A 24040-nucleotide genomic window follows, 5' to 3' on the forward strand; every position below is an offset into this window, starting at 1 on the left:
TGAAGGTATAAAATGTTTTTGGTTAACCTTTGTCTTAATAAATGACAACAGAAAATCTTTTTCACACCCTCGTCACCATCAAAGTAGTTGGAAAGAAGAAAAAAAATCACAGCGCATGTCAACCCACGACATTCCGCTGGTTGTCACACGAGAGACCAATTGAAATTCCATGTTTGCATTCAATCATATCAAAAGTTGGCCCTCAGAGCAAGCAGCCCAGGAATGCTGACATTTCAATACGATATCGCTTACCCGTTGTCTCCCGCGCTGGACACCGCACCGCGGTAACACTTTGATGCAATTTCAGCACTAAATAGCACTAGCGCTACAAAGCAACTATCCCGTTTCGCTTTCCTATCATCCAAATAGCTTAAATAACGGCCCGTTTTCATCAAAGCTCCGATCTGCATCACTCGAGCGGGATGCTTTTGTCCCCCCTACCAAAGCCTTTTGTTCGTGTCATCTGCTGCCACTGTGGCCAATCTCTTTGATGTCGTAATTCGTCCGTTGCCCAGAGTGCCTTGCCAGTTTGCAATAGTTACTCTTTGCTGGTCTGTAACAAAATCGATTGTAGCAGAAGCTAGCAGAGCCGATTGAGTCTTTAACCTAGAGACGTTGAATGAATGAACGCTGCGCTAGGACAACGAGGGTGACATTTTGATATTTGACAAATCACCTATCGAATTCGGTGCTTTATGATGTTTCTCAAATTATCTCATCACCTATCAACTGTCAGCGTGTTTGACTGGCACTGCTAGTGGTTTCAAATAGCAGCAAATTGTCGCCACCACCACCGCCGCCATGATAATCGGTTGGGCTGGGCAAGGGACAGAATAAGCATGAGCAGTGCAGCACACGCCTTTGATGTCCTGTATAAACATGTTATTCACTGGCCTACCACTGCCATCAGTCATGGCGACCGATAGGGAACTTTTCGTTCAAACAATTCGAATCTCTCATCTCCTCACATATAGATGTCTGCCTCATCGATGTTGTTTCAGGAGGAGGACTCCCGGAGAGGGCGAGAGATGAAAGATACGCTATTTAATGCGATAATGTGTGAAATTATGCAGCCTCACCACTGCCGGGCGCGCACTGAAGCGAAATACGTACCGAGTGGTTAGACACTATTACTGCTGGATGTGATATGTCCTTTGATTAACTGCACTACATCTGCTCGATTTTAATTACTTTTAATCTATCAGTTAAGTTGAAAAAATATTAAATCACTTAAACACTAAACCGAAACTTAAACAACGGGCATCACTTCTGCCTCGCGGAATAAAACTTAAGAGTTAACACCTAAACGAACCGCGGACTATCTATAACGACGTAGGCACCTGCCTCACGAGGGGTATCACTATAACGACCTCTGACTTCCTTGAAGTCCCAGCTTAAGTATTCGCCGCTACTCCGGTCACTCCGAATTTTCCCGCGGCGTCGTCTTCTCACGAGAGCGGGCCGCTCTTCCGTCTCTTTCCTCGCGAACGTGCCCGTGCACGGCTGATGCAATCGTTGTTGACTTTTTCGTAAATCCGCTCGGTTGCATGTTTTGATTAAACATCCGCGAATTGGAGTTTTTTGCTTCCTTCTATTCACCATTCTGGTTTATCTTCCTTCTCGTCTTCTGTGGATCGCCTGGTAAATTGCTGTTGACCTAAAACCCCCCCTGATTTGAGGTTTTAGGCAGGATTAATCTGTAAATATACTCATTTTGTTTTCTTCAACACGTATGTGCCCATTCTTATCAACGGCTCGTGTTGTTCCTCTAAAATGAATCCACCATTCGTTAACCAGAATAGGTTAACGAGAAGAAAAATGCTCCTTATTTTCATCATTTTTTTTTGTAGGTTGAATCCTGTTGCTGGTTCCAGTGCCCTGTGAGCTGCTCCCTGTCCGTGGGATCTATTGCGATTGGATTTCGAAAACTTGAATTCGCGTAACACTGGTCAACAGTCGATCTCGGATTGTTATTATTGTTCCTCTAACACTTTCACTGTTTCTTCTTCTAATCCTTTTTATTTGTTCTTTTAGGTTTCGACCATCTTCGAGGAGGAGCCCTTAGAAATATTGGACTTGCACGTTTCGTGGCATTCACTTTCGTTGATTTGGGTCTGTTTTTCCGATACGTCAAAGTCACTTAAGCACGTAAGTTTTTCTACTTTTTCACTACTGGCCCAGCCAGAAAACGGCGCACCTGAGCCTATCTTTTCAGGCTCTTTTGCGCTGTCACCAATGATGGTTAAAACCATTCTAGGTAGTGTTCCCTTGTCCAATAATTCACTATCCATTCAAACATAAAAAATCGTAAAAAAAAAAAAAAAATTCAGTTTATCGACAATGTTCAATTTTACTATTGTCGAACGGTAAATACGATCTCATTTAACATTTCCCATGGGATACTGATTGTAACGAGGGAAACTTTTATCCGCTCTAGGTCAATATTTCATTTCTTCTATTTTCATTTGAAAGGCCCTTCTTTCAAATAATGTGGGGTCTCTTCCGATTTAATTAATCAAAGTTTTACTCTTTCGCGTTATTTATGGGAGGTATGTTTCCTCTTCCCCTTTTAATTCTTTTATAGTGCTCATCTATTTGACATTATTACGTGCAGACATTTTTGACAATCTTTGACAAGACATTTACTTATCCTGGATTTCCAGCTCTTCGGTTCATTCAAATGCTTTTTTGTTGCTATTGGCGAACGCATTATGTTATAATTAGCTGTAGGTTGTCGCTCTGTATCAACTTTTTCTACCACCGAATTCTGACTGGTGGTCTTCTAGTTTGTGTTTTTATAATTGTCTTATTTTCTGATATCCCCTGGATATCGCTTTCATTTGTTATTCCTGTTGAGGTTTGAAATATATCTGGTTCCATATATTCTTCTTCTAATTTTTGAATTGCTGGTAAATTCGCTTGTGGATTTAATTCACGCATGAGCATGATTTCTCCATTATGTTCTAAATTTGGATTGGCGAAAATATCTTTCCTCCTTTTAAGCATCTCAGCGTCTGAATTCGGTTCCCGTGGGTCGATCAATGGCCCTAAATGGGTAATCTTTTGTCCTCTCAACGGTATCTTTGGAGGTGATGAACGAGGTTTTTTCAGAATTGAAACCTTTGGATTCCTTTGTTTAAAAGGTTTCGACTTCCTTTCCTTGGAATATGAAGAGACGTACTTTTTGTTTTGTGGGCAAGAAATAATTTAGTAATAATTTTTTTTTTTTTTTGATAATATACTAATATTTTTGTAAAACTTTCTTTGTTAATCTTTATGTTAACAAATGTAATATCACATCCTTTATTGATTAATAATTCGTCTTTCGTTGTGGGTTTTACCCCTTTTTTTTTTTTTTTTTTTTTTTTTTTTTTTTTTTTTTTTTTTTTTTTTTTTGTGTTTGTTATTTCCACTTCGTTCGCAAAAATCAGTAGGGCTGACGATCAGTCGCCGAGCTGTACCGTGATGAATCACAATCCGGACGGTACCAATATCCGGACACCTTCATCAATACTTCTCAATTAGATGGTAATTTATGCAATTTATGAGATGCAATGTTATACAGGAGCTTTTTTTTTTTATATGTGAAAGATCGTTCAAACATCATAAATACCATAGTAAGCCGTGAGATAAAATTTAGATAAATTGAAACATAAACGCACTGTCAAACGGCGTCCTTTTCCTGTTTGCACTGTCCGGATTTACAACCAAAATGTTGATGTGTTTTAAATCCGGACACCCCAAAAATAAAACGAAGAGGTAGTGAACTTTGAGTGTTTTTATGCTTCATTCAATGTTTTTTTTTTTTTTTTTTTTTTTTTTTTTCATTTCATTCTTTTAATTATGGTATTTTCTTAGGCGATTATTGTGGATCTTCTCTAGTTTGTTGCCGTTTTTGATTACCGTGGTTTGCTCACTGGGCAAATCTACGATTTCATAAGGGCCTCTCCAATAGCTCTGGAGTTTCTGCCCTACTCCCATGGGGTTGGCATGTACTAAGACCAGATCTCCCCACATAGGTTGCCAATCGTTTGCTTTTCTGTCATAGAGCTCTTTGCGCTTTTCTTTTGACAGAATTAGGTTTTCTTTAGCTTTTGAGTGAATGTTTTTGAAAACAGACCTCATCTCTTTTGAGTAGCTTTCGTAATTTAGACCATTTTCCCTTTGGTTATATATGGATGCTGGTAATCTAGCTAATCGTCCATATACAAGTTCGAACGGAGAGTACTTTGTCGAAGAGTTAATCGTCGTGTTGTACTCGAACGTAAAGTATGGCAGATGTTGGTCCCATACATGTGGGTTGCCTACTACGTACTGACGCAGGTATGTTTTTAATTCACGATTTGATCTCTCAACTAAATTGGCTTGAGGATGATACGCGCTTGTGTTGATTTTCTTTATTTTCAAAATTTTACAAATATGTTTGAACACCTCACTCATAAAATTTGAACCTTGATCTGATACTAATTCAGCAGGTGTTCCAAATTTACAAATGTAATGTTCTATAAATGTCCTGGCGACTGTTTCTGATTCTTGATTCTCCATTGGTGCTACTACCAAGAATCTGGTTAGGTCGTCTTGCATGACAAGTCCATATTTATTACCAAAATCGGATTCTGGTAAGACAACTATGTCTATAAAAACCTTCTCAAATGGTTCTGATGACGTAGTTGTTATCTTCATTGGGATTTTGTTATGGCTCCAAATCTTGTTCTTCTGACATGAGTCACATTGTTTTACATAATTCTCAATGTCTCTTCTCATGTTAGGCCATACAAAAAGTGTGCCTATTCGTTGATGCATTCGTTTTGCTCCTACGTGTCCACCAAGAGGCGCATCGTGGAATTCATGCAAAACTGTTTGAATTTCGTCCTTGTTTACTATAGTTCGTTCACTGTCTGCGTTGTATAAAATGATGTTGATATCCAATTTCCACGCAATATATTTTACTATTTGTAAAATCTGATATTGCTTTATCTTTCTAAACGAGATCATGTGAATTGTCTTTGCGTTTAGAATGAAATCCGGGCAGTTATTGAAATATGTTAACATTAAATCAATAAAATTGTCAAAATTCATTAGGGAGTTGTTCTTCCCTTCGAGTAATATTCCTGCTACCTTATTTGAAGGATGTGTCAAAAGGTTATCTTTGACCCAATCTTTGATACCGTGAGGGTAATCATATAAAGATGTTAACTCATTGAAAGCAGTTTTGCTATTTAGGATGACAAATCTTGCGTCGCATGATTTTTCATCTTTAATAGTTTTTGTAATAACCACTTTTGATTCATCAATCAATTCCTGTTTCAGAGCGATTTTGAAGTCCTCCGCTGATAGATATGTTGCGTCTTTTAAGGCGTCATTTGTGTCGTTTAAGGTAACTTTTTCGTTGTCCGAAATGTCAGAGTTTAATATCTTGGAGATTTCATCTTCAGGGACATCATCGGAATTCTCATCATCATTTATGAGTAAATCCTGTTGTCGTTTTTGTTGACGAGTCAACACAGCGACCGTATTTTCGTTAGTGTCGTTGGCCTTTTCAACATTTTCATGTTGAAGTCTTGACAAAAAGTCGGCTACTATATTTTCTCGTCCTTGTTTATATCGTATGTCCATTTCCAGACCTTGCAATTTCAATCTCAACCTAGTTAAGGTGTGAGATGTTTCTTTCAGATTCCACAGAGAAACTAAAGGTCTGTGATCTGTATAAACGATGAATTTTTGATTATATATATAGTGCTTGAATCGATTTACTGCCCAAACAATGGCAAGTAATTCCTTCTCGATTACGTGATACCTTATTTCGGCCCCTACTAAGCCTCTACTAGCGTAGGCTATGGGTCGATTTGGTGTTTTTTCATTTGAGAGGACTGCTCCAATTGCGTAGTCACTCGCATCCGTAGTTAACACAAAGGTATCGTTATACTTTGGTCTTACCAAAAGAGTATCCGATGTTAGAAAATTTCTCAATTTCTCAAATGCACTTTGGCATTCGTCTGACCATTTGAAACGAACATTTTTCTTTAATAAATCATTCAAAGGTTTTCGAGTTTCCGCTATTTTTGGGATGAATTTTCCATAAAAATTCACTGTTCCCAAGAATGAGCGCACTCCTTTTACTGTCTTTGGAACTGGCATATCCCTTACAGCTTCAATATTATCTTTCATAGGACGTATACCGTGTTCGTCAATAGTGTGTCCTAAATAATTTATCTTTGTTTTTAATATTTGACATTTTGAGGGTTCCACTTTCAAGTTATGTCTTCTCAGAGCTCTCAACACTCTGATCAGATTTTCGTTGTGTTCTTTTATGCTTCTTCCGTATATTAAAATGTCGTCAAGATAGACCCGAGCCCTTATGTCTGGCAATTCATATAGCACTGAGTTCATTAATTTTTGAAAAGTTGATGGGCTATTTCTTAGTCCCATGGGCATTCTCGTATATTCATAATGTCCATTCGGGGTTGAGAATGCTGTTTTCGCCGCATCTCTTGGATCAATCGGAACTTGATAAAATCCTGATTTCAAATCCAATGTAGAAAAATATTTACTATCCCCTATAGTATCTAACATCTCATCTATTAGGGGAATGGGGTAAACAAATGGTTTAGTAACCAAATTGAGAGCTCTAAAGTCTACTACAATTCTGTACTTTTTGTTCTCTTCCGCATCTAAATCCTTCTTAGGTATGCACAAAACTGGTGCATTCCATGGACTTTTGCTAGGCCTTATTATGCCTTGGCGATGCATTTCGTCTATTTCTTCATTAATTTGTTTTTTTGTAGATTCTGGGAATCTATACTGCCTCTTATTTATAGGGACATTGGTTGTTGTCTCTATCTCGTGCATTGCTGCATCTGTGATAGTCAACTTATCCCCTTTCAGGAAGAATATATCACTATATTCTGCCATTATATTTTCCATTTCAAAAAATGTATTTTTTTCGAGATGTTGGAGTTTCAGGCTATCCAAAACCTTTTTCACTCTTTCTCCTCCTCTTGCTTGTGTAATTCCTTTGTTCTCCAATAAGCTATAATCTTGATTGGAATCCAAATCTTCCATTTTAAATTCGTTATCGGGTTCTGTAATTGGTTCCTCTTCGTCCGCGGAAGATATTTCGAAGTAATCTTCATCTCCATTGTCGGCAGAGCCTATTTCAGGTTTTAAACTATTAAAGTAGCTTGAATTATTTTCTCCATGATCATCTGAACTTTCTAAATATTCACTGGTGTAATCATCTTCGAAGTATTCATCTTCAGATTCACTGTTAGATAATATAGCTTCATCCTGATAATTTGCTATGAATATTTGTTCGGGTTTTCTAGAATTATTATTGGTAATCTTCGATACTTTAATATCAACCTTGTCTTTATCTTCAATTGATTTCTTTGGAATGTTCAATTTGAAGATAACATATTTAAAGTTACCTCCAATCGAATCAATATGGCTTTTCATGAATTTTGCTCCAAGTATTGCTGGAATTGATAATTCGTCAATCACGTAGAATTTTGTCGGGATTACATGTTCTAATATCTTTAGGTTTATCCAAGTAGAGCCAATGGAATTCAATGCTTCACTATTGGTCACTCCCTTGATTTCTGATCTGTCGGATTTATCTATATATACAGCACCGACTTTTCTAGCTCTTCTTAATGATATTATATTTGGTTGAGCACCTGTATCTAGTAGATAATCAGTATACTCATTCGATCTTTCGAGTGTATTTAGTATTAGACTAAACCTCTGATCGTGGGTCTCTTTTATTGGAAACTTAATTTCTGTTGTTTTATTTATAGTCTCTTTGTTTTTTAGTTTTTGTGTTCTTGGTTTTGATGATGTAAAAAGGCAGCTTTTAAATTGGGATTCCGTCAACCTTTGGTTTATTGAATCCCTCCTTTTTAGTTTTTTGACCCATCTCTTCTGTAATCCCTGTTATTACCATATTGGCCTTGGTGGTTCCTAGGTTGGTTTCCCTGAAAGGGTCTTCCTTCGTAGGAATTTCTACCATTGTTTCTGTTGTTATTATTGGTATCATTGTTTCGGTCATTATTCCTATAATTTGAATTATGACCGTTTTGATAATTACCGCGGTTATCATTTCTGTTAAAGCCATTATTTTGGCCATTTCCTCGGTAATCGTTATTCTGTGGTCTAAAATCGGTATTGTTCCCCCGGAAACTATTACTGTTCCTGTAATTGGAATGGTTATTATCATTTCTTTGATAATTATTATTATTCCTGTTTCCGTGGTAATTACTACCATTATTTTGGTAGTTTGTATTATTACCATTATTTCTGTAATTATTGCTACTACCATTGTTTTGGTAGTTGTTCTGGTAACTTTGATTTTGATTATTTGCCTGAGGATTGTGTCCTCTGTTCTGGTTTCGGTAATTGTTATTATTGTTTCTTCTGAAGTTGTTATTTAAATAAGCAACTCCTTGAGTGTTATTGTTCATGTTGTTATAATTTTTTCTGTGAGGAGAATTTGGTGAGTTCTCCGGTTTCGTCCTTCTGTGGATATCCTGGAGTTCTTCTTCCTCCTCACATTCTTTTTGTAGCCATTCGAGCAAGTCCATAAAGGATTTATCTCGTTGAGACTTTCCTGCCGAAATCAAAGTGTGATTTCTCAGGCCCCCTAGGAAGTGTTTCCTTAGGTGTGTTGACACATATGAATCATTTCCCTCCTGTCCTGGGATATCTCTCACACTTTCGTAAATTTTTGTGGCTCGTGTTTTATACTCCTCAAATGATTCTGAATAACCCTGGTGTAGGGTTTCGATTTCTTTGAAGATTGCCCCGATGTTCTTTTCAGGCTGGAAAAGTTTTTCCATTTTTAATTTAACTTCGGGCCATTTCTCGGCCCTTATATCATTGAGCCGTTTGAGTGCATCCCCTCTGAGCTTTGTGTACACCACATTCAATAATGGGGTGTGACTAGCTGCTGCCGGGATGTCTGTTGCAAAATAATCAACTTGTAGTAGGAAGGGATCTAGTTCTTCCGCCTTTCCACTGAATATTGGAATGATCGCAGCTGCATCGATCATCATTTTTGTTGTTTCTGCTGGCATTTTGGTTTTTTTCTTCTTTAGTAATCTATTGAAGAAAAAACTATCTTTGTAATATTTATTTTTAAGCCTCTCTAAAGTTTCAATGAAACTTGTGTTATCGAAATCAAAATCCTCTGTATGGTTTTTATTTTCCGGATTTGTTTCGCTTTCCAGACTAATATGATCTGGAAATTTGAAGCGGCTTGAAGCGTCTTCTTGTAATATAAATGAAGACGATATCGGATAGTCCTCTCCTGATGCCTTTTCTCCCTCTCTATCTATCTGATTCTTGTCTTGTAGAAAGCTCTTTACTTCACCTGATATATTAAATGATGAAGTAAAGGGTAACGCTTCCCAAATTTGCGAATCCTCGAGGGATATCGAGTGGTTTAATCCTTGTGTAGGAATTACCACTTCGATATAATAGTCTGAGTTTCGTCTTTGCCTCTTATTTTCTTTTTCTGGGATTATCGAAGTTCCCTCTAATATTCTAATGGATTGCTCTACTTTGGTTTTTACAAACTCAAAGTCATCTGTGAGCTTGTTCCAATCTTTGTCCTTTAGTCTTTTATCATATTTAAGGACTAAAGATTCGAATTCTTCTAGGTGATCCCTCAGGAGTTCTTTTTTCGTTAGAATTCCTTGAAGTGATCTTGCCCTATTTTTGCTTTTGAGTAGATTTTTATATTCCCGTTCAACGTATTCCTTGATCTCCTCTAATCTGGTCATTTAATCCTGCTTCCAGCAGCATATTATTTGACCTTAAAAAGAGAAAGGAGATATTTGTAGGGATACCGAGAGTTTTTTCCAATTTTAGATTGTTTGGGTCTTTTTGCTCTATTCTCCCCTTTTCATACTTATGGGATTAAGTAATTTTAATGTATTTGTGGTACTAAATTTAGTCCAGTATCGGCTGAACGTGCTAACTGCCTTCAATCGTGCATGTCTTTATATGTCTTGGTATTGGGTATAGAACCTTTTTGTTCTATGTGTAGTCTTTTCATACCACGGCTTTGTTTAAATTGTGTGCGACGTGCTTCGCTTCGTTCGAATTGTGTTCCCCTTGCGGCTCTGCGTGAATTGCTTAGTATGCAATTCTTAAGTCGTTTTGGTCGCTACTCCTGGAGTACCACTTGCATAGTGAGTGTTGCATGATGGGACTTTGCTCCGATGAGTATGTGTCAAATTTGTAATTTTATTGCTAATATTTTATTATCTTTTCTAGTGGAATTCCCCTATTATTATTATTTATAAACCCGTCGGGGCTCTAGACGAACTAAACAACACCAATAGTCTTGCAATTTCTTCTATCTGTTCTCAAATTATGCATTTGTGAAGAAACATTTCCCTTTAATATATAAAGATAATTATATTATTTTTTTTTTTTTTTTTTCTTTCCCTCTAAGCGTAGTTCCTAATTATGCCTTGACCACTCTTTATTGCCGTTTGTGTTTCAACCGTGAAAATTAATTTTGGACTTTTATTTTTTCATTACTGGCTCAATGTGCCATTTGTTTGACGGTCAAGGTCTCGCGTAGCTACTAAGCTTTGCAATTATTGACGTAGGTCATGATGAAGCTTTAGTTTTCTTCTTCCCACTTTTGTTCGCAATAATCGCATACTCATATGCGTTCCGCGATTATTGCTGTATCGGAGACGTGATTAATCCTATACAATTTGGCGATGCCTGTCATCAGTGGATTAATATTTGTGTCATCATCTATCTTGTCATCTTGTCACTTGTCATCTTTTGTGATATTTAGCTGTAAAAGTTAAATTCATGTAATGATGTGAAATAACAAAAATTTGATCATGTATTAGTAAACTAAAAGAGAGAGAGAAAAAAAAAACGTTCCTGTTTCGAACCTTAGATCCTCTGATCTTTGGTTTCGCTGTTTACTTTGAGTCCAGTTGTGAGGAACTCGAATGAAAAGGTATTTTATTGATGTTATTTTATGTGATCAACTCACGTGTTTGACCCACTGTGAGTTGATATATTTTTAGGTTTCCATTCCAATTGGAAAATTTTCGATGGACTTGATTCACTGGTATGTGTGAAACCGTGTCAATCGACTAATAAAAATGCAATTATGCATTATTGATTGTCGTCATTCTTAATTTGTTTCGGTATGGGCAGTACGGGTCGGTACCCCTGGTTTTTTTAGTTTGATTTGTTCATTAAATTAAAAAAAAATTCTGAGGTTATCTTAGTGGCGTGTGACTAGCCACGGATTAGAATGTAGTGTCGTAGTAGTGGAATATTCTGTGCCAGAAAGTGGAATATTCTGTGCCAGAATAGTGTGGTGAACAGTCCGCTATGGCGGTGAGGTTGGATGGGTAAGTAATTGTATTTTTCTATGATTGTGAACCAAGAATAGAATTAGGGTCTTCCAACTAGGGCCTTAAAGCGGGAGGTTAATTTATTTGTGCTGGTTACCACTTGGGTTGATCTTACCTTATTTTCATTTTTTTTGTAGGTTGAATCCTGTTGCTGGTTCCAGTGCCCTGTGAGCTGCTCCCTGTCCGTGGGATCTATTGCGATTGGATTTCGAAAACTTGAATTCGCGTAACACTGGTCAACAGTCGATCTCGGATTGTTATTATTGTTCCTCTAACACTTTCACTGTTTCTTCTTCTAATCCTTTTTATTTGTTCTTTTAGGTTTCGACCATCTTCGAGGAGGAGCCCTTAGAAATATTGGACTTGCACGTTTCGTGGCATTCACTTTCGTTGATTTGGGTCTGTTTTTCCGATACGTCAAAGTCACTTAAGCACGTAAGTTTTTTTTTACTTTTTCACTACTGGCCCAGCCAGAAAACGGCGCACCTGAGCCTATCTTTTCAGGCTCTTTTGCGCTGTCACCAATGAAGCGAAATACGTACCGAGTGGTTAGACACTATTACTGCTGAATGTGATATGTCCTTTGATTAACTGCACTACATCTGCTCGATTTTAATTACTTTTAATCTATCAGTTAAGTTGAAAAATATTAAATCACTTAAACACTAAACCGAAACTTAAACAACGGGCATCACTTCTGCCTCGCGGAATAATACTTAAGAGTTAACACCTAAACGAACCGCGGACTATCTATAACGACGTAGGCACCTGCCTCACGAGGGGTATCACTATCACGACGTCGGACTTCCTTGAAGTCCCAGCTTAAGTCTTCGCCGCTACTCCGGTCACTCCGAATTTTCCCGCGGCGTCGTCTTCTCACGAGAGCGGGCCGCTCTTCCGTCTCTTTCCTCGCGAACGTGCCCGTGCACGGCTGATGCAATCGTTGTTGACTTTTTCGTAAATCCGCTCGGTTGCATGTTTTGATTAAACATCCGCGAATTGGAGTTTTTTGCTGTAAATATAAACTTAAAACATTCGAACTTGCGTTCGATTTAATAACTGAGGTATTGTTTTTGCCTCCATAATCAAAACAATACCTTCTTTGATTATGATCCACTTTTCATATTTTCATAACATGAGTGGTGGATGGAATTTCAAGTTTCAACACTTGCGATGTTGAAACAAATTGACAAGAGAAATGATTTCATCATCTTGTCCATGCATATTAATGACAAGTTTTTCCAAAGATGTTTTTTCCATTTAGGATTTTTCTTAATCCTTCTTTGGAAGAGAATGGAAATTAATTGTAACCGCCTAAAATCAGGTCGGCTCAGCACAATAGGCGCAAACGGTGGAGCTGCTGGCGCTTTGAAGACGTTATCCGTGCACAGGAGCATTATGTCAAAGGGGTAAAATTGAGGCAATGTGATATCATGTTACCGTTTGTTCGTATGGAATTTTTTATAGGAGTGAAATATTGTATTACTGTTAGATAAGAGCGATAATGTGCTCTGCCAACCGCTTTTTAACCAATTTTATCGAATTTTCTCCTCCCAGATGGTCTCGAGATACGATGCTGGCCTAACAAATCAGTCGTCATATGTTCGAGACCTAGATCAGGAGAGTCCGTTAGTGTCCTGTACACTTGACAGTTGGCTGCAAAGACTGTGTACAATGAAACAGAAGGTCGAGTTCCGATATGGACTGTAGCACCAAGGCTTATCGAATTCATTTTCAGTGGAAGAAATATTATATATAAAAGTGGAATTCCGTAACGAAATTGATCTTATTGATATTGCTTCTTTTATTTCTGAGAAGTATTCAACTATAGAACAAGTTTTCCAGGAAGCGGGAAAGTGCCCAGAGACCGAAAATCCCCTGGCGTTTTGTGAAATTTAAGATGGTGAAAGTTGGCGTCTGAAAAACTGTCTAAAATAATCAAAAACCACAAAATAGAAATATTTCCAGAAACGGGATTATGTTCAGAGACCATAACATGACTCCAGAGGCAATTTTGTAATCCAAAACGGAGACTTCTATTTTTTGGAAAACAACCTAAATTGATCGAATATCACTTAATATGGATTATTACTGACTGAAAATCTACTCCAGATGCCTTTTCAAAATTTCAGTTTCAGCAAAATGTTGTGAAATGATTAAATATCACTTTATATGGATATTTGAGAAACCAAAGAGATCCTCATAGGACAAGTCTCACCTCCAGACCCTATTTTGAAATTCAAAATTACGACTTCCGTTTTATGAAAGACCGCCCAATATGTCAAAATAGCAATTTTATTATTTTCAAAATAAAAATCCGCTTTGGTTAAACGGCGTTCTTGCTATAAGCAAAAAATATTTACGTAAACTTTTACAAACATTGCTACTCAATAGTCGTATTTTACAATAAAATATAATTGAAGCGGAGAAGATTTTTTAATAGGGCTTTGTTTACAAACAAGATTGGACAAGACAACAACACTTTTGCTCGTACTATTAGGTTAAATTGTAAATCTTCACCTTCTATCGTCGACCGGTTTTGAGCATTATCATGCTCTTCGACAGGACGAGACTCCATGTCTAGCGCATTTTTTTTTTTCAAAACATAAGTCGTATCTTAAGCAAAATGAGTGAGAATATTGTCTTGGAGAAAGAGTGCTTTTTTCATATACGAACTAAAAGCCTGAATTTTTACCTAATATCCATCCCATAATGTATAATAATATTGTTCATATATTGTTTTACCATCCTCAAGGTAATCGACGAATTTTATGTCCTGAAAGACTCAAAAAATACTAGCCAACACTGAACCGGCTAATTGTTGCATTTTTGGGCGCCTCGGACGACTCTAACTAGGCACTATAGAGGCTGGTTCACCTCCTAGTGGCTGAAAACCTCTTAACTAAAGATAATAATAAAAAAAACTAAGCACTGTACTGATTTTTTTTTTTTATTTACCGCGAAAGAAACTTAATCTACTTATTCTAATCAGCTCAACCGGTGACATTTATCACCATAACAGAGCCATGCTTCGTTTATACATGTTATAATTGAATTTGGAATAACGGTAACAATATATAATAATAGAAAATAGAATTATTGACCTGCGCAATATCTTTGTTGACCTTAGGTTCTCATTCCCCCAGATTTGATCAGATTCTTTGATCGATTGATTGTAAAAACGTATGTACGGGTTTAAGGTACTCAATGTCCTGACTACCAAGAGCATCTCTAATCGATTTCCCAATAGGCTTCTTGATTTTCGTCAACGAGCAAACCAGTTTGGTTCTCTCATTCTCGTGGCGGCTGCATGACCATACTATATGATCTATGTCCTCATAGTCCTTGTCGCATAAGCATTTGTTATCCTGCAAAATATTTATGCGAAACAGGTGAGATCTACAATTGTAGTGGTTAGACATAATACGAGACATGTTTTGAATGAAGCTTCTGGATGCTGGGATATCATTAAACCAAGATATCCATGAAACTGAAGGACAAATTGAAAAACACCATCTTCCCAATTCATCTGACTCCCACGGTTTTTGCCATTCTGATCTAACATGTTCCGTGATTTTTGGGAAATACTCTGACGCTTGAATTTCTCTCTCATATAAAGAACCTCGTAAAGCACCTTCTTTTGCATATGAATCGGCCTTTTCATTACCATAGATTGAACTATGGGCAGGGATCCACATGAAAACAATTGTGTATCGAAGTTTGTTTAGCTGATAAACTAATTGTTTGAGCTGCAAAGGATATGAGAAGTTTTCCCACTTATTCGATTTGTATTAAGTGCGCATAGCACACTCATACTATCCGAGCAAATAATGTATTTAGATGGGGGTAGCCGTTGAATCAGTTGACAGCAGTGATAAATTGCAATCAATTCAGATACGAAAACAGAGCAAGGGTCATTCATTCTGAAGGAATACCCCACTTGGTTGTGATAGATTCCAAAACCAGATGAGTTTCTGGTTCTAGAGCCATCCGAATAAAATACTTGAGTGTTTGTAAGATCGAACAGTTTTTCTCTGAGTACGTTTGCTGCGATTCTAGGGACTAGCCAAGTGGGTACGTTGCTTAACAGTGAATGGAATGATAAATCTACTCGCAGTGTAAATGCATGAATTTCAATACTGTAATCAAAATATTTTTTTGTTGGAGCTTTATCGATAGTCATGGTAATAACATGTCGATAGGATGTTAAAATTCTGCTGGAAGGATTTATGTCAAATAGTTTATCCAATGCATTTTCAACTGAGTTTCTTTCACTGAAAGATTTAACAACAAATCGGCAAGTTAGTTCAAAAAAACCTCAGTGTCAGGGAGGGAATTCCAGATAAAACCTCCAGCGATTGGACGTGAGTTGATTGCATTAGACCCAGCGAAATTCGAATTCAGCGATTTTGCAGTCGACAGAGCTTCAGTAAGTGAGTTTTTGCGGATTGTCCAAAAACAAAACATCCACATTCTAGTACTGATAGAATAGTTGTTTTGTATAGAGTCAATAATAGTTTAGGATGAGCACCCCACCAAGTTCCTGTGATAGTTCTTAGAAAATTAATTCTTTTTTGGCATCGTTGCACTAAATATGGCACTTGACATTTCCAGGTTAATTTAGCGTCATACCAAATACCCAGGTATTTGAACTCAAACACTAGCTTGATTGTTACATTGTATAGTTTGACCTGTATATTGGGTAAGGATCGTTTTCGAGAGAAAACCATCATTTCCGTCTTTGATACTGAAAATGTGAATCCATGCAAATTACCCCACTGCACAAGATTATCCATTGATTTTTGTAAGCTATTTTGCATTTTCATACGGTTTTCACCAGCAACCCTCACCACGCTATCATCAACGTACTGAACAAGAACGCAGTCTTGAGCAATATTCTCATCAATATCACTTGTATACAAATTGAACAGAAAAGGACTTAAGCTGGAACCTTGAGGGAGGCCATAATAGCTGAATCTGGACACTTTGACAACATTGTTAGGGTGAAAATTCATCACTTTCTTCGATAAGAGGTTCAACAGAAAGTTCACTAGTAAAGAAGGAACACCCATGCAACTTAGCTTACTGCATAACTTATCTACGAGAACCGAGTCGTAGGCCCCCGAAATATCAACGAAAATAGCCGCTAGCTCTTCCTTTCTACTTACAGCAATATGAGCGTGTGTGTTTAGCAGAGCTAAACAATCTAGAGTACCTTTTCCTCGTCGAAATCCGTATTGAGTAGGTGACAGGATGCGTTCTTTTTCAGCCCAAGGCTCTAAACGGTTTAGGATTATTTTTTCTAGAAGCTTACGAGGGCATGATAATAGGCAAATTGGTCTGTACGAGTCCTCAGAAGACGGATCCTTATCAGGTTTTAATATACCGACAACTTTTACATTACGCCAAGCTTCTGGGCAGATGTTTTCAGCCAAGAAACTGTTAAACAAGTTTAATAAAAATATTTTAGCAATTTCAGGAAGATTATTCACAACACAAAACTTTATACCATCCAGCCCTGGGCTGGTGTTTTTTGTACAACTAAGAGCTAGCTCAAATTCTTCAATGGTGAAAGGTGCTGCCAAATTGTTGAATCTCTGTGTGTTGTCATTAAAATAGATGTTGTCTTTTGGAACAAAGTCAGGGCAAATTTTTTCGGCAAACTTATCCACCCACTTTTCAGAATATCCTTCCGTAGGAGATGTTGATTGACTACTATTTCGAAGTCTGCGCGCAGTACTCCACAATGTTGTTAATGAAGTGTCTTTATCTAAACCTTCAACGAACGTTCGCCAGTATCTCCTTTTCTTTTTTTTTGTAATTCTTATAAATATAGCCTCTTGTCTTTTATATTCTATGTAATCTTTTCCCAAGCCAGTATGTCGGTACTCTATGTAGGCGTTTGATTTTGCTTTCAGTTGATCGGAACATTCGATGTCCCACCAGAGAGTTGGAGATGTTTTTCGTGATTGAGGAGGCGGAGTCGGTTTGGATTGTGAGTTTGTTAATGCATCGACGATACCCTGAGAAAACCTGTCGTATCTCTCAATGATACCAGTCACGTCTTGCAGTCTGTTTACGGTATTAGTTATATTACTACTAAACTTGTTCCAATTCACGTTCTTAGTTAGATCATAAAGTTGAATCTGTTCCTTTAGCACATGATCAGATTGGGAATACAAAATTTGTATTGGTAAATGATCACTTCCGAATGGGTCATTCAACACTTTCCAGGTGCAGTACAACGCGATCGAGGCAGAGCAGAGTGACAGGTCAACACATGATGGCCTACCAGAAGGACCCGCCACACGGGTAAATGAACCGTCATTCATTATGCTAAAACGGAAGTCGTCAATGATATCCAAAATTATTTTCGATCTTCCATCGTCTCTAGAGGAACCCCAGGCAGTTCCATGCGCATTGAAATCCCCTAGAATTATGCAAGGCTGAGGAACAGAATTGAGAATTTTCTTCATATCGGTATCAGTAAATTTTCCATTTGGTGGAATGTAAATAGATACAATTGAGCAAGTGAATTCATTTAACTTAATTCTACAGGCCACAACCTCAATTGAACCAGCATTGGCTATGGGAAGCGACTGAAACTCGATACCCCTGCGGATTCCAATAAGAACACCTCCATAGGGTTCGGATCGATCTTTACGAAGAATAACGTAACGAGAGATGTTGAAAAAATTTGCATCAGTCAACCATGTCTCCGATACACAAAAAACATCAGTATTCATTTCTGAAAGCATGGCTTTTAAGCCATCAATCTTCGGAATGATACTTCTGGAATTCCATTGCAGAATCGACAAACTACGTTTCGGATTACTTCTGTCCATTTCCACTAAGAAGAAGTTCACTGAGCGGCAGACGAGACTTGAATATATCCCAGATCTTCGATAATAAAGGGGAGAGTGATTCGATTAACTTACACCACACCGGATCAATCTTGAGTAGATCACACACACCATTCAGCAATTCAGTCAACCAATTACTTACATTGGTTGCCTGTTTGTCTTCCACTTTCTGGAATCCTGGTACGTCTTTTGTTTTTTGTAGCAAAGGCCAAGCGGAGCTATTGTTGTTCGAACCATTAGAAGCAACAGGTTTACTGATGGCTAAACCAGCATTATTTTTTAGATTAGATTAGATCTTTGGGGGATTATAACTACAGTGTGCTTGATTTGACAAACCGTCATCTGCGCCGTCCGGAGTGTTCTCTAAAAGTGAGAAACTGTTTGATGTAATTATTGGGGGCATTGAAGCTTTTAGCATTTCAGCTAGAGATGCTTTGCTACGTGAAACAATTTTGTTCTTAACATCTTTTCTTTTATCTCGATACGCTTTACACACTGTAAGTGTATCGTGATTGTTTTTACAAAGAATGCAACTGTTTTGACTTTTAGTACAGGCAGAGGACTCGTGATCTTCTCCACACCTGATATATTCACTTTATTGGTACAATATTTCTCGGTATGTCCAAACACGTTGCAGCGTTTACACAGCATTATCTTGGGAGAATAGATCCGAACAGGAATGAGAACCTTTTCGGCGCAAACACAATCTGGGATCGTTGTACCAGAAAATGTGACTCTCATGGCGTTAGAGGCAACTCTGTTATCTGTAGCGTCCAGCATAGTAAGCCTTTCGTATTCCAAAATGGGCACCAAAGGTAGATACGGATTATAGAATTTTCCTTTCCCGAGGTCAATTACCTGCTGAGGAGTAAGGGTTTCATCATAAATGACGCCATCAATTTCAACTTGGTCACAAGGAATGTACACGCGGTACAGACCCTGAAAACGTTTCAAATCGACCACCTGATTAGCCTCTTCTCGTTTACCAAGAATAGCTCGACATTTGTAATTGTTAACCCTCGAAATCTCTTTCACCGAAGTGAATTGACTATGTAATTCCGCTGAAATTAGCAGTAACTGGATCGGTTTTGTTATCCTACGAAAATACACCACAAAAGGGCCCTTAGCATTCACGGGGTATTTCCTAATTCTAACATCTCTTGGGTGAGGAGAGAGAGGCGATACGTGAAATGAACCAGGCTTCGAACCAGGATCTGTAACGGGCTTCGGATCGGGTGCAGAATCGGAGCGGGAATCGGACTGCACACCAGGCTGATCTAGCAAGTCAATTTCAGGGTCGCCGTCCTCCTCGCAGTCCATTGCAACAATGGATTCGAGGAGACAGAAGAAAAGAAACACCAAAAAACCGGAACCTTCTGTACAGTACACTATATAAATAATGGAATACTTAGCTGAGCGTAGATAAAGCCTTTCAACAATAGATTTCCAAACAATTCGGTTGCACACAGTTCACGGGATACAGCTGATAGTTACGTCCGTTCACGACAACTGCTAGCCGAGCACTCAAGCACTGTACTGATTGTTAAGTGGGCTCAAAAATGAAGTGGTTGATTTATGTTTAATCCATCGTTGGACTTTTTTAAAAAATATTGAGAATCGCGGCATCTCTCACGCGCACAGCTTCTTCATGATCATGAATTATATGACCAGCGCACTACTTTGCAATGCCTATGGTCTGAGCGTTGGTTGTAGAGGAACTGTCACGATCAATGACAGCAAGTTTTGAACTAATTCGGGTCTCACTGTACCGAACAGCTCTTCCTGGTCCCCATGCGTTCGGTACACAGTCCGACAGCCACTGACGACAGCACACAAATGCTATGCCAAACGGGCTGTTATTTTACACCTTTTCATGTCTGTTGGTTCTTCTAGGTCAATCTGTCGCTCATGACAGTTTTTAAAGCGCGACAACCTTCGGCACAAATCTGAGCGAAGGCCGATGCTTTAGTGCGATGCAAGTCCAATATAATCGCAGCCAATCAGCAGGCTGCCTACAGCGCAGGCCAAACCAAGAGGACATCCTCTAATTGAACTAACTAGACTGTCATGTCCGAACGAACAAAATACATGCGCAAGAATGAGCTGTCGTGTGTAACATATGACAGCTTCGTTGCCTATGTAAGCTTTAGCTATACGTGAGCTCTCATGGATAGCTTGGTGTCACACCGCAGTACTTTTCCGAGGCCTGGTCACGATGAAATTGAGCTAAGGGGCCATCCACATACCACGTGGACAGATTTTAAACGATTTTCATGCAACGATTTTCAATTTTGTATGGACCGTGGACATTACACATACCTCCCTGGATTTATTACCGCAATCCACAGAAAAGAATATCATAGAGACTGCCCGGTCAGGCTTGTACGTCAGCGGTTCTCAACCCGGGGTACACGAACTACTAAAATTTGAAATTTCACAATTTAATCTAAGAAGGAATATGCAGTAAAGTCTTCAACAAAGTTTTATGTAGAGATTGACATTTATATAAGTGAAGATGGACTGTATCTAACAGTGCCAAACGAAATGTTTTAAGTCGACTTTATCAAAGAGCAGAAACCAATGAATACAAAACGCAATCAGGGAGGTAAAAATCGAATAAAATAGTCAATTTGAATGCTTGATTGTTATCAAATAAAAGATTATTCAATTATTCATCGTAAGGGTGATGTGAAAGTCTGTATGTATGTGTAATGTATGTTGTATAAAGTTTGTAGCCACCATCAGTTCAAAGTCTACGCATGCATGTAGATTGGTTGTGTAATCTAATTTCTTAATCAGGCCATTCTTACGCATACAGTATGTAGCTTCCCTTACAACATATACTGTTCGCTTTTCAAATATAATAATTAAATACAATAGTACTTTAATATAGTCATAAAATTTAAGGTATCAATAATAAGAGATTTTTGAAAAGTTTCTTTGTTTCAATTTTCTAATGTCGTTACTACGTGTAATGAGTTTTCCTGGTAAGAAACAAATATAATTATGTACATAAAATGGAGTAACAGTGCAAATGAATTAAGATGCTCAATGAAATATTAAAACCAGGCTTGTAAACGGTTAACACTTTAATTTGATTCGTTTCGTTAGTGTGCGTCACAGTAGGTTTTCGCTTGTAAATGTACAACGATCGTCGGCTCTCGCACATACAATAGATGGTAAAAAGACATTCGCGCATCGAAGTGATACACACTGTCATTCGTTTGGCAATGTTATTTTGTTTTATTTCTATATATGGTCGGCGTGCGACCAGACCGAACCATGCGCCAAAAACATTATTTCGAGTAATCGGCGATCAAAGTTTACTCACCCCGTATGCTTCCTGCAAGCTACTGCATAGAAATGTTGTTATAATACCATTATCAACTGTTCAAATGATTTCGTTTCTTCATGAAATAAAGATTATCAATTTTAACATCCACTAGTGTTAAAAACTCAATTTTCAAAAAAATGGCGCTTGGTTCGGTCTAGTCGCACGCCGACCATATATTCAATTCTATTTCTGTTGAGAAATATTATTACAAGATCAATGGTACAGGTAAATAAATTAATAACATGCCAATAGAGGTTGTTGTGCTGCTTTGTGCGGCTGAAACCATGAATTGAAATAAAATATTGGTGCTTATTACGGGAGTCACTTCACGGTGGAATATATTCCACTTTCACGCTCCCTTCACTTTTTTTTCACTTGACAAAAATCACCTCCGTGGAGTGAGATTGGCAGTGAAGTGAAAATGAGAATAGGACGAGTGAAATGAGCTCAAAAATTTCAAGTCCCGGAAAGTCGATTGAGCTGAAATTTTGTATGAGGACGTTCTTCGGCAAGAGAAAACTTTTGAGCCCTACCACTAAACCGAAATTCGAAGGTAAATTTTTCCCTTAAGTTCCACCGGCCGCAGCTCAAAAAATTGTAAGCCCTAGAAAGTCGATTTTTTCAAGGAAAAACAAAGATTAGCCTTGTTACTGGAAAGTAAATCCCATATATATTATCACTAGATTACAAATCGATTGATTTTTAAACTTCCCTATCTTCGTGAAATCATTTCACCGTTCAAAATGGTCGTGAAATAATTCCACGCGAAACGTCGCTTTTTCCGTTTCCACTTCATTCATATGACGCTCATAATAACCCAGATTTCACGGCAGATGTCACCCTGCGACGTTTTTCTCACTTACGTGAGTCCCGTAATAGGACTTCATTCACTTCACTCTGATTTCACCGTGAAGTGACTCCCGTAATTAGCACCATTGTCGCTTTATCACAAAGAGAACACATGCCGTTTAACGAAGCCAAACGCGCACTGTGGTTGAAATATCAACTTTACCCGATGCTTATGAAAAACAACATTGCGGGGCGTTTGCCCAGACGTGGCCGTTCCTTTCTACAGTCATCTACCACATGAAGCCACGCAAATTAATGCAATGAATTATTATAATTAAACAAACCAGAAACACAATTGGTACACGCAAAATTTTTCCTTGTTACTTTAGAGGCAACAACGCTGTGGCCCTTTAGGTAGCAAATAGCCAAGCAAAGCCTTGGTGCTACATTCCGGATTCGGAACTGGATCTTCTCTATATTTATACACAGACTTCGCAGCCGGCTGTTTATTGTTCAGTACAATTGCGGGCCAGCGCTACAATCCTACTGACACTAACAGTCTCTCCTGAGCCGAGACTCGAACCTACGACGACTGGCTTGTTAGGCCAGCATTGTACCTCGAGACCATCTGGGAGATGGATAGCAAATATGTTACTTAAAAAGCAATAAAGTTCTTCTCCAGTCAAGTAACAACACATACTGTCATATATTTTGCACGTGTAACGGGAGTACGACTATCTAATAATGGTCGTTTCAGCCACATGCAAAATTTTCTCTGTCGAAAAATACTCCCTTTCCATTTCCAGTCAAGAAAAAAACTCATATCGTCGCATATGTTGCACATGTTACTGGTTTCTTCTATCTCAAATTCATCCGGTGTGCGTGTATTAGTTTGTTAGTTGTACGCATACGGAGTAGAGAAAAAATATGAATACACCGGGGAGCGAAACAGCAGTCTTTCTAATTAGACATTTGATGTTGACGGGTGAGATTCTGATTATGTGTGAATAAAGGGGACAGAAATGACCCGGATCGTTGCATCAATACGAAAACAGCGAGTAAAGTCTCGATACACATGCATTGCGGTTCTTGGTTGTATGTTCTCCTGTGAAAACACATAAAAGCGTGTAGCCGTCATATATTTTGTTACTTTTTTATTACCTTTTGTGGCTGATGTGCGGTCATAAAACACAAAAGGTAATAAAATGTTGCTCAAAGTAACAAAATCTTCCCCGTTTGTGTTGGGTGTATGAAATTTCCCATCTTCGACCTTAACCTACTAAAACTGAATATTCAAAACACACCTTGTTAAAAGACTAGAGTACTTATAAAAGACTAGCTGGCCCGGCAAAATTCGTTTCGCCTATTTTCGTGTTTAATTTAATAATTTTAAACATCGCAAATTCATTGATCCCTTGTTTCCCTTGTTTATATCGTTTGAAATGATTGGTTTTATCGGAATGACTACATCCTCGACTTTCAGCTTTTGTACATCACCTCTATTCCGGGAATACCCATATTGAATGGTATTCGGTTATTTTCGTTGTTTTCCAGAAGCTAAAAGTGGTCATCTACGAATTCAAAATGATACCCAGGGTCAATGCTTGGCTACTATACATCATTTCGATTATGGAAATATCCATATGTAGTAGTTTTCGGTTATT

At 38.1% G+C, this 24040-nt stretch overlaps 1 protein-coding gene and 1 long non-coding RNA gene across 3 annotated transcripts in view; one reads left to right on the plus strand and one right to left on the minus strand.

Moving 5' to 3' along the window:
- The window catches only part of LOC129729406 (lachesin), a 533943-nt gene that overhangs the window by 104037 nt on the left and 405866 nt on the right, over positions 1-24040 (minus strand). The window lies entirely within an intron of this gene.
- LOC129729425 (uncharacterized) lies at positions 1842-12708 on the plus strand. Its single transcript, XR_008728670.1, has 3 exons — positions 1842-2148; positions 11528-11825; positions 11895-12708. It is a non-coding gene; the product is annotated as an uncharacterized LOC129729425 (long non-coding RNA).

The sequence above is a fragment of the Wyeomyia smithii genome, chromosome 3 (assembly GCF_029784165.1).
Source record: "Wyeomyia smithii strain HCP4-BCI-WySm-NY-G18 chromosome 3, ASM2978416v1, whole genome shotgun sequence".
Classification (NCBI taxonomy): Eukaryota; Metazoa; Arthropoda; class Insecta; order Diptera; family Culicidae; genus Wyeomyia; species Wyeomyia smithii.